General features: G+C 31.4%; 1 protein-coding gene across 2 annotated transcripts in view; it reads right to left on the bottom strand.

Annotated features, from left to right (window-relative positions):
- Positions 1 to 9,267, bottom strand: part of LOC124365749 (A disintegrin and metalloproteinase with thrombospondin motifs 12-like) — a 121,397-nt gene extending 112,130 nt beyond the window's left edge. The window contains exon 1 of one of the 2 annotated variants that reach the window (XM_046821741.1): positions 9,078 to 9,267. The gene's annotated coding sequence lies outside the window, so the exon portion shown is untranslated. Of the gene's footprint in view, positions 1 to 9,048 lie in introns of both variants that reach the window. The other variant, XM_046821742.1, reaches the window with a different exon arrangement.
- Positions 9,268 to 10,421: the final 1,154 nt, after the last annotated feature.

A 10,421-nucleotide genomic window follows, 5' to 3' on the forward strand; every position in this document is an offset into this window, starting at 1 on the left:
AATCCTACATCTGTTAACTCTATACAATTTGTTGTTTAAATTATATTTTATCAATAAAAGAAATTATAATAAAACCCAAATATAGATTTAAAGTCGAACTATAGACTAATATTGTTACATATAACATAGTTATGGTTGGGAGAGTTGATTCAATGCTATATGATTCTATAATTATTTGCAAATATAGATCGATTGTGCACCTTATGAATTAATGAGAACACCCTTTCACCTAGATTACAGTGAATTTCTGTTGTGTGAACCAGATAAAGCTCTTTTGCATCCTAGATTAATCTGATATTGAAACTGTGCAACACGAAAACAACTAAAACTGCACCGTGTTACCGAGAGTACGTAATGGCAAATCATGGCAAATACTAAGTAGTATTGTCAAGGTACTCTACTGCTTCGGCCTTGCTGGATCCCTCCAGATGGACATGGACTCCAGATTCCAGGAGGGAAGCCTATGGAATTCGAAGCGTAAGGTGAAATGAAACTAAACTCAATATTTGAAATAATACTTCTAGCTTAAAAAGCCAAATAAAGTGCTGTGAGCTCTTTCCTTTGACAAAATGAACACGGAGAGGAACTATCTGTCTTTCTGGATGATGTTCTGCTAGAGGAAAACAATCCCACAAAGTTACCTTGATAGACATTCCAAGGAATGTTTCTTGATAAAGGATTGACCTCGAACTACCATGCAAAATTCTGTCCTCCAATAATTTTAAAAATTGCTTACTATAGCCTCATCCCTTCTCGTTTTGCGTATGGAAAGACATTATGGGGAAGTTGTGGCTAAAGTAAAATAGATCGTGTCTTCAGACTTCAAAGAAGCAGTAAATATCGTTGGCAAGCTGAATTGCAGGGAGTTGTGTAGAATTGCTGACATTCCTTTCACTCTATATTATATATATGAGGTGATCATGTACTGCAGATCAGGGTGTATATTGACACGTGGCGGGGATGTTCACCGAAATGACACTGGGGACAGGGACAACTTCAAAAGTTCGGAATGACGTTACCTCAACATTTACCACAACAAGTTGGTGTCAGATTAATCAACAAACTCCTTGAAGATAAAAAAAACTGAAACAACTCAAATCAATTTGAAACTCATCGCCTCAATCGCCTTTTGGTATCAAAACGTTTTTTGAGTTCATGATTAGCCGCTCGCTGGGATATATGATATACGGAAAGGTTGAATCTGAGGTCAGTGCAAATGTTTTTGAGTGAAATTGTAATTTTGACTGCGAGTGAATGTATATGTTAGGGTTAACAAATTGACGATTGCGTTACAATGTAAGTTTTTGAAAAAGTGCTATAAAGAGATTATAATTATAGCTTTCATGATCTATCACACACTGAGTGAGTCATTACCGCTAGATTTGCCGCTGACTGATTATCGTAAATCCCAAACCATTGTGGGAACAGTCAACCAAGATAAGACTGAAAAAAGCCGCATTATAATCATCTGTTGAGAGGGTACGTCACATGGAGTATCTTATTAAGAATCCCACGGAGCCTTCTTGAACTCCTGCCATTCTCCGTCTATTTGTTCGCTGTTGCTACAATTCTCGATAGAAAGGTCCTAAAGACTTACAACTTGATACAGTGGTCCTTTTTAGTCCAAGGAAGATCGTTAATGGTTGTGGATCAAAAGGTCATAGTGCAGTTCATATTGATATGTAGTTTCCTTTTGATCCAAGAAAGAACTTTATTGATTTTGGGGTTAAAAAGTCAAAGGAGGCCATCTGTAAGATAACTCCTGATAGGAAAAATAAAGAATTTAAAATTGATATATATAGTTTCCTCTTGATCAAAGAAAGAACTTTATTGAATTTTGCAGTCAAAGAAGGCAAAGGACGGTCCATCTGTGAGATAACTCTTGATAAGAAATAATAGAGAATTTAAAATTGATATATATATTCCCTTGATCAAAGACAAGAACTTTATTGATTTTGTATATATATAATGATATAATAGAGAATTTATGATATATAGTTTCCTCAAAGAAAGAACTTTATTGATTTTTTTTCAGTCAAAGAGCAAAGAAAGAACGATGCAGTGCATCTGTGAGATAACTCTTGATGGGCAAATAAGAGACTTTTAAAATTGATATATAGTTTCCTCTCAAAGAAAGAACTTTATTGATTTTTCAGTCAAAGAGGCAAAGGACAGTGCATCTGTGAGATAACTCTTGATAGGAAATAATAGAGACTTTAAAATTGATATATAGTTTCCTCTTGATCATTGGAACCGATTGAAAGAATTCTATTAATTATAGGATCAAAAAGTATAATGGAAGTCGTCTATCTGTCTGTGTGAGAACTCATTTATTCTGTTCAAACGTTTTATCTTGAACACTCCGTTATATTGGTTCGTTTTATTTAGATCTGTGGAAAAGCCAATAACTATTAAAGAAGTTTTATGTGATTTGAATACTTTGGACGCTGTAATTAGTTCATTTTTAGATCATACAGAGTTGGAATTGTAACGCAGTTTATAATTTATCATACATTTTTTTAAATTTGCCTTTTTATTTTTGAACAATTCATTTTTGTGTCATTCCTGGAAACCAGAAGAATGGAATTGCCTTATTATTTTATTCTTATAAATTTCTTATAAACTAGTTGCTAATTCTGACACCTCTGACTGTCAGAATCTCCTCGTTATGTGAAAAAAGTCACCTCTGCTATGAGGGAATTAGCTTATACTTCTTATTTAACATCCTTTTGGCCCAAATCCATCTTAACTAGGAGAGTAAGGCGTATAATTATTTCTCAAGAGGGTATGAATTATTTCCTTGATATTCAAATGCTCATCAAGGGCGTAATATAAAGGCTTCTCTGTCATATATTTATTTGCAGCTAAATGATTATGTTCTCAAGTATTTAAAACGTATTCTCAACTTACTATGCATCTACTCCTGTATGTACTATTCATAAGTAACGCGTTTTTCGCTTTTCTTTTCCACGTTGTTTTATGGTGCCTACTGAAAATCTTACAAGACAATTCAAAACGATGGCTACTAAAACCTACAAACGCATGTATCTCAGTTACAAACATAAATGGTAAATATAGAAAGTAGTTTATAACAAATTTTTATTATTAAAAAGTAAAAACCTTTTGAATGCGTATTAATTATGCCTTTAAAATTAGCACCTCGCATAATTTTGCGACTAAAAACAACAGCGTAAAATGTATGAAGTTTAACGTGTTCGTGGGGGGTTGAAATTCAAGATGGTCGCTATTACAGTCGATCAACAGTGGGTTTGTACGGCGCGAGTTTGTGATTTAGATACAGGCATGATTTGCGGGAATTGCCTATTCACCAGGCGCCACCCCTAAACGCAACGTAACAGCAAAGGCTATTTTATTGACAAAAAGTATTAATACCTACATTATTATTCAATAATATGTCGATTATATCTAACTAAGTTATATTGTTATTCTTTTTTTCAATATACTTTCTAGTATAGATTTTAATTTTGGCCTCTAAATATTTATAACAATATTGAAAACTGTAAACCAGACCTAAATGTGCATTTGTGTAAACGTAAAAAGGTAACTCAAAGATTTTTAATTTAATATAACATATTTTTGAACGATGTTTACTAAATAATAAATAATTAAGAGACATATTCAAAATGATATAACTTTGAAATAAAATCTGTGGTCCACATTTGAAATATGGTCATCAGTTGCGGAAATTAAATATAAAATAAATAAATATAGTTATTTTATCTTTACTGATAATTGTTTTTATCCATACACCATTAAAAATCAGCAAGCTTTGAATTCTGATTATGTGGTGGAAGTTGGTTGAAATTTTCAAGAGTTTGTAGCTAGATTGGTATTTTTTTGGCTGGGTGTATAAATTGCATCTTTTTATATCAAGTGTTGAGAAAAATGTTGAGAACTACCATTTGTGTTGCCTACCATCTCATCCTCAGTAATAACTCAACAACACGAACCCATGTTGTGGGGTGAAATTCAAAATTTCATGATCAAGTCACGTGGAGTGTATATTAATAACTTATTTAGCTACTTAATATTCACTGATTAAGACCTCGTTACGTAAAATACAATAATTACCCAATAAGTGTCTACATAAAGAATTTGTATCGTTATAAAAAAGCCAGACTGGCGAAATCTAACAAACTTTACAAACCATCAGATATATAAAGGGCTAAGGGTACTCTTATTCTTCAGGTTAAAGGCATAGTGTTCTCTTAGTAAAATACTCCATTTTCGCTTTTTGTCAACTTTTAATGCATTATATTGATTCAACTTTCGAATCCTTTAAGAGCGTTTCGTGACCATAAAATTATGTTTTAATTTAATTCATTACGAGTATATTTAATATTATAAATACGACTATACTCTAGATAGTTGATACTAGAATATTTAAGCTCAAAAATAAATAGATGGCTTTGTTTCATTCTTCAACATTATAAATGAAATGTTTATTTTTTACAGCCAATTATAATAAATTTCTTTGAAATATAACAGTCAAAATAATGATGTTGGGAGTTCTGGTACAAATTTAAGTTTAAATATAGAATTAAATTAATGTTTCAATGATGATGTGCCAACTAGTAGAGCAGCAGGATCTTCACTCAGGGGTTGGTTGATCGTGCTGGTTAATAAAGTCCATTGAATAAGGAAATCTACTATGTAATATAGTTATATATTTTCGGATAAATTTATGAGTATGAAGTGAGCAACTATTTTTCAAAGTTACAAATTTAAGTCTCTTACCGGTACGTTCTTTTGTGGGTATTCTTTGAAAACTTTACTTAGGCATAAATAATGGAAACCACCCTTGGGCTTCCTACGTAAAAGTGCACACTTTGGATATAGAAGATTATGACTCTTGTGTATTCTGGTATGCGTGTGTGCGTGTGGATGACCTCATTTGGATTTCACGGAGCCTTGTAAAAAATTTCAGCCTACACGTGGTTACTCAAGGGATGCAACTTGCCCTTGATAGATTCATTAGAATTAAAATTTTTACCACCTTGCTAATATTGTAAAACCGAGAAAGACACTATTCCACACAAAATACCCATAGCCTATCTTGGCTGGAACAAGGAAAATTCTTACTAAAAAGAATCGAAACATTTGTTATCCAAGTCCCGTTAATGGTACTAACAGTCAGATGGATGTACTGTAACAGTTAGTTGTTCAGTGAGACCACTGCCCAATTTATTATACTCCTCTTGTAATTTATACTGACCATAATGAGTAATGCTGACTATTCTAGTATCTACGGTTGATTAGCAATAAACTTTAATTTAAAAGTCAAGATAACTTTGTCTGTTATTTTTTTTATTTCAAGCTAAAATTGGATCTGGCTTTGTGTTTCGTACATTTGAAGGCCTCCACGAAGACCAAATTGTATGTGAATGAACGACCGAACGCATGGGCTGGTTATTCACCACACCAAGCAGCTTAGACAAGACACTAATGACACGTCCATAGCGGCCGCCCTCTCCCAATCAACCGCCTTCTCGGACCGCGCCGCCTCCGCCGAGTCGTGCCGACCTCCCGCGACACCTCTGGAGTCTCTTCTCTCCCATTGTCTCAGGTATTCCTAACATTGATGAAGAAAATGGCAAAAACAGTATTGACGAAAGTATTTAGTACAACTTTCAAAGTCAATTTACGTTTAAACTGCTTACAACATGTTTCCGAAAGCGTGTACTCGAATTTAGGATTTACTCGTTTTTAGTAACTGTGGTTGGAGATACAATTGCGTAGGAATCGTGATTTTCACTAAAAACAAGCTGTTTGTGAAAATAAAAAACAAACAACCCCCAATTACGAGTTTTATTAAATGTTCATTATTTATGTCATATTGGATTTAAACTTACCAAAACAAAAGCAAATCGCAAAACATTTGTCATAAAAAATATTTTCATTTTTTAAGTCTGTATCTATAAATTGGGCTCAAAATATATATTCAGTCATCCTCGGCTTTTCATAAATTTATACTCCAACGTGTAGAACACATATGTGTTCGTCTGAATTTGAATTTATATAGTTTTATATATTTATATACATAAGTATATACATATATAATTATAGAAATAAATGTAACATTTTAAATTTTGTAAAATTACACAGTGAACATACAAAATCATTTTAGTAATTCATATTAATTGTAGCCTACATTACAAAATTATTCACTCTGTCGTTAAAAATTAGTTTTATAACCATATGATTTTAGTTGTTTCATCATAATTTTTGCTAGTACTTATATTCCTATTGTATAAATTAGTATTTTAGAACTAAGTAATAAAGAACTTTTTACTTAAATTCTCCTAATTTATTTGAAGCTACTATATATTTGAGTATATAAAAATAGGCAACCTTCTTCACAAAAAATTCATAATGGTTTGAAGCTTTTATAATATTGTCTTGTATCTGGTACCCTTCTTCGGATAAATATAAACTGTACAAATGTAAAAGAAAGAAGTAAGGATTCAAACAAGTTAACAAAGCATTTTCAGTAAATACAATATTATAAGCAGTTAATGGTCCATTAAATTGACATTTCGGAATGAGTAAGTAGAGATCATAAAATGTATCTAAAATAAAAGCGAAATCCCGAAAGAGAAGTTTCTTATGTACATTGTCATTGATTTTATTGGTAGTGTAATAACTTTATAAATGATTTTGATTGTGCACATTCATAGCCTGACCCGCTAAAGTATTTTCTACATATAGATAATATTATACTGTCCATAGGGACAGTATAACATTTCTCAAGGCCCTAGGGTGATGGGCTTCGCTAACGCTCGGCCAATTAGTGTTGTATACGAGGATAACAGAAACAATAGATTTGAGGTCTCAGTATGAGTTATTTTTAAACATGTGTCAAATTTTATTACCACGCGCGAAAGAACTGAGAAGTAATATATATATATATATATATACCTACTTTAGTACTAAAATGACTAATTATTTATAAAAGCACATTGTCTGCTTTCGTAAAAAACATTGTTCGTAAAAAATCGTCGTTTGTTACGAATTGTATGTGCCTATAATCTTATAACCAATAGATCATGATAGCTAAAAGACCGAGCCAATCGTTTCCACACTTCTCTGAATATCTCATGGATGTACGGATTTTAGCTAAATCATCAAAGGACGATCTAATGGCAAAACTGCAAACTGAGAAGCTTAACTTCGAGGCACACCATTATTATAGACGTTTTATGAATCATAAATTTGTAACCGAATTTAGCGGGATAGTTTACTAAGACCAGTTAATCATTAAGTGCATTTTACCACACATCTAATATGGATGATCTATGAAAATTACTGAGAGTATTTGCCGATAAGCTTAGCTTTGAGCACACCACTACTGGTTTGTTAGTATTATTTGAACCAAAATAACTTTTCTAAAGATGTTATCGTAACATAAGGTTGCTATAAGGATGCTAAGTTGTTAATTACAGTTATTACTAGTTTACTTTTCTTGAAATAACTCGTGTGAATGTATCATGTTACGCTAACAGAAAAGTTACTACGTGGATGGATGATCTGTTAGTATAATTTTATTTTATCATCCTTATTTAATAGACATAACTTTTGCAACTAATCTTAACATTAGGTCACTACAAGAAACGCTGATTTGTTATAGTAGTAGTATTTCACTTGTTCATGTTCTATTTGAACAGAAATAACAATCAATCAATATCAAGTTATTCTAAAAAAGGTAACTAAAATGCTGGATGATTTATTAATATTATAATTAATTCATCCTGATTGAACAGAAATAAAGTTTATAAGTATATAAAGTTATTCTAACATAAGTTTACTTCAAGGGTGGCTAATTTGTCAATATTATTTTACTTTCTTATCCTCATTGAATAGAAATAATGTTTGTATATCAAGTTATCCTAAATCAAGGTTATTACAAGGATGGATGATTTGTTAGTATTATTTTACTTTATCATTCTTATTGAATAGAAATAACTTTTGTAAATATGTTAAGGTATCGTAAAATAAGTTTAGTACAGGTGTGTCTATTCTGTTGCAATATTATTATTTTAGTAGATATCACTCTTTGAAAAAATAATGATTTTAAAAACAACAAGTTATCCTACCTTAAGGTCACCACAAAAAGCGGCTGATTTGTTAATATTTATTTTACTTTATCAACTTATTAAATAGATTACGTTGATAAAGATAATCAAATAATGTTTGTAAAGATATCAAGTATATTCTACCACAAGTTTACTAGATAAATGGATGATTTGTTTGTATTATTTTATTTTTTTATTCTTATTGAATAAATATAATGTTGCAAAAGTTTTCTAATACAAGGTTATTGTTATTAAAACATTGATTGTTCAATTAGTTTTATTGAAAGTGTATATATATTTTATAGTAGAGATTATTAAATTTAACGTATACTACTATTCTTTGAAAATAAAATAAAACTAAACTTCTTATACATATTTTGAAAAGATAATGCTGTATTGACAAGCAATAGTTTCCAAATTTTTTATATGCCACTCAAATTTGGCAGCAGAGGACAGAAATTATGCGTAAATGAGGACAGTGGTAGATTGCCTACAGTGTGACTGAGAAAGGGTTTTTTAAAGTGAAGAAATGTTAAATAACAAGGCGCTGGATGTTTACAAGAATTTTCTGTAAACTTATCACTCTACTGTTGTTATCCCAATTATTACAATAATAAGTTATATATAATTAACTTAACAGTTATATATATATAATTTACTTGAGTTGAAAAACTACATGTTGTTTGTATATTTATACTTTGGTAATTTCAATTAATTGTTTAAAAGAAATCATATAGCTTCCTACAAAGAACTGTAGTACGTTCTTACAAAGACTGTAATCTTACAGAAGTTCGATAGAAAACGATTTAAAAATAAACTTCTGGATAAAAGCATCAAAATTTAGGGCCTAACTTTTTCAATGTTTGCGAGATTCTGCCAAAATACCTAGTTTATAACCGTGTTTTATTACCAGTAAACTCGTCTTTATCTAAACTAAGTCTACTCAAGCACTTACGCGCCACTTTGTGTACTATAGTATCATACCATTTTACAATTATCCTTTTAGTCTTGTTGTCACTCAAAATCCGTCATCACAGAAACTAAACGCATGTACGACGACACTAAGATCCTGCCATAGTTTCGGAACGCTCTATCACACGCACGCACGAGTCCACGGTCGCTACCGCACGCGGGTTCCCTGGCCGACTCCAGAGCGAACACTATCGCGGCGGTACTCCCGTCTGGTGCACCAAGCGGCGAGCTGGGGCTCCTCGGGGGTCCTGGTACCCCTTCCAGTGCGTCCAGGGTCTCGGTGCTCTAGGCAGTTTCATCAGTAAATTGTCCATTGGGATAAAACTGGCGTACATTTAAATGGCTCATAACAAAGATTTCTCTTAAAATAAGAAATACAGTTATGGTCGCAATATTGAAATATAAATATGTAGTCAGTCCCCTTGAATCTACCTGTTAATTAAGTAAAGGACGTACTTATGTATTAAATAAAAATGTCAAATGTCACCTAAGTGGTCCAAAAAATGAAACTCATCCCTTTAAATTAATATTTCACGGTATTGGTAATTGTATATCCAAAAAGATAGAGTACCTATTTCAAAAATGGCCATTTTGCATTTCTTTGATTCTTTTACAAAGTATTATTTGTTCAATAATTTAGACTTTTTTAATTATATTTCATAATATTATTTATGAACATATTTTTCACCAGTAATTAATACCATAATATGGTATTAATTGTTTACCCTGAAATGTATAACATTGTGTTACCGAAATGGATAAAAATGGAAAGGGAATTTTTTTTAAATATTGTAGTGTATTATGTATATACTTGGACACATAACTATTTATTGACAATGTGTTTTGAAATCTGTATAATTCTTTAAAAATGAAATCATTTAAAAGAGTTTGTTTTTTTTCTTATGGAGTAGACGGATGAAATGAGTTCTTCAGGGTAATAGTCAATGGGGAGGGAGAGTTGGTTGATTTTCATAACAATCTTGAAATTCATCTTTATCTGTTAGTGTTAGGTTTTTAGTTAGAAACACTTCTATTTATTAATTTAATAAATTAAATTTACTTATATAATTAACTTATATTTACTTATATAATTATTGATAAGAAAGAAATTGAGGTATAAGTTTATTTCAGAATGTATAATGCATGTTATAGGCCTATACTCATCAAAAATATATCAAATCCAGGAAATTAGTGAAACATATTAATTAGCGACAGAAAGAGAATGAGAAATCGAAAATTTTAGTAACGCTGTATTTGCTTTTAAGACAAATAAGAATTGTTACACTTTAATAATATGCAACAGTATTTTTGTTTAATTTCCTCGGGCTTTCTTTAGCTCATACATTAAATCACCTA

Source organism: Homalodisca vitripennis, chromosome 7 (genome assembly GCF_021130785.1).
Source record: "Homalodisca vitripennis isolate AUS2020 chromosome 7, UT_GWSS_2.1, whole genome shotgun sequence".
NCBI classification, from domain to species: Eukaryota; Metazoa; Arthropoda; class Insecta; order Hemiptera; family Cicadellidae; genus Homalodisca; species Homalodisca vitripennis.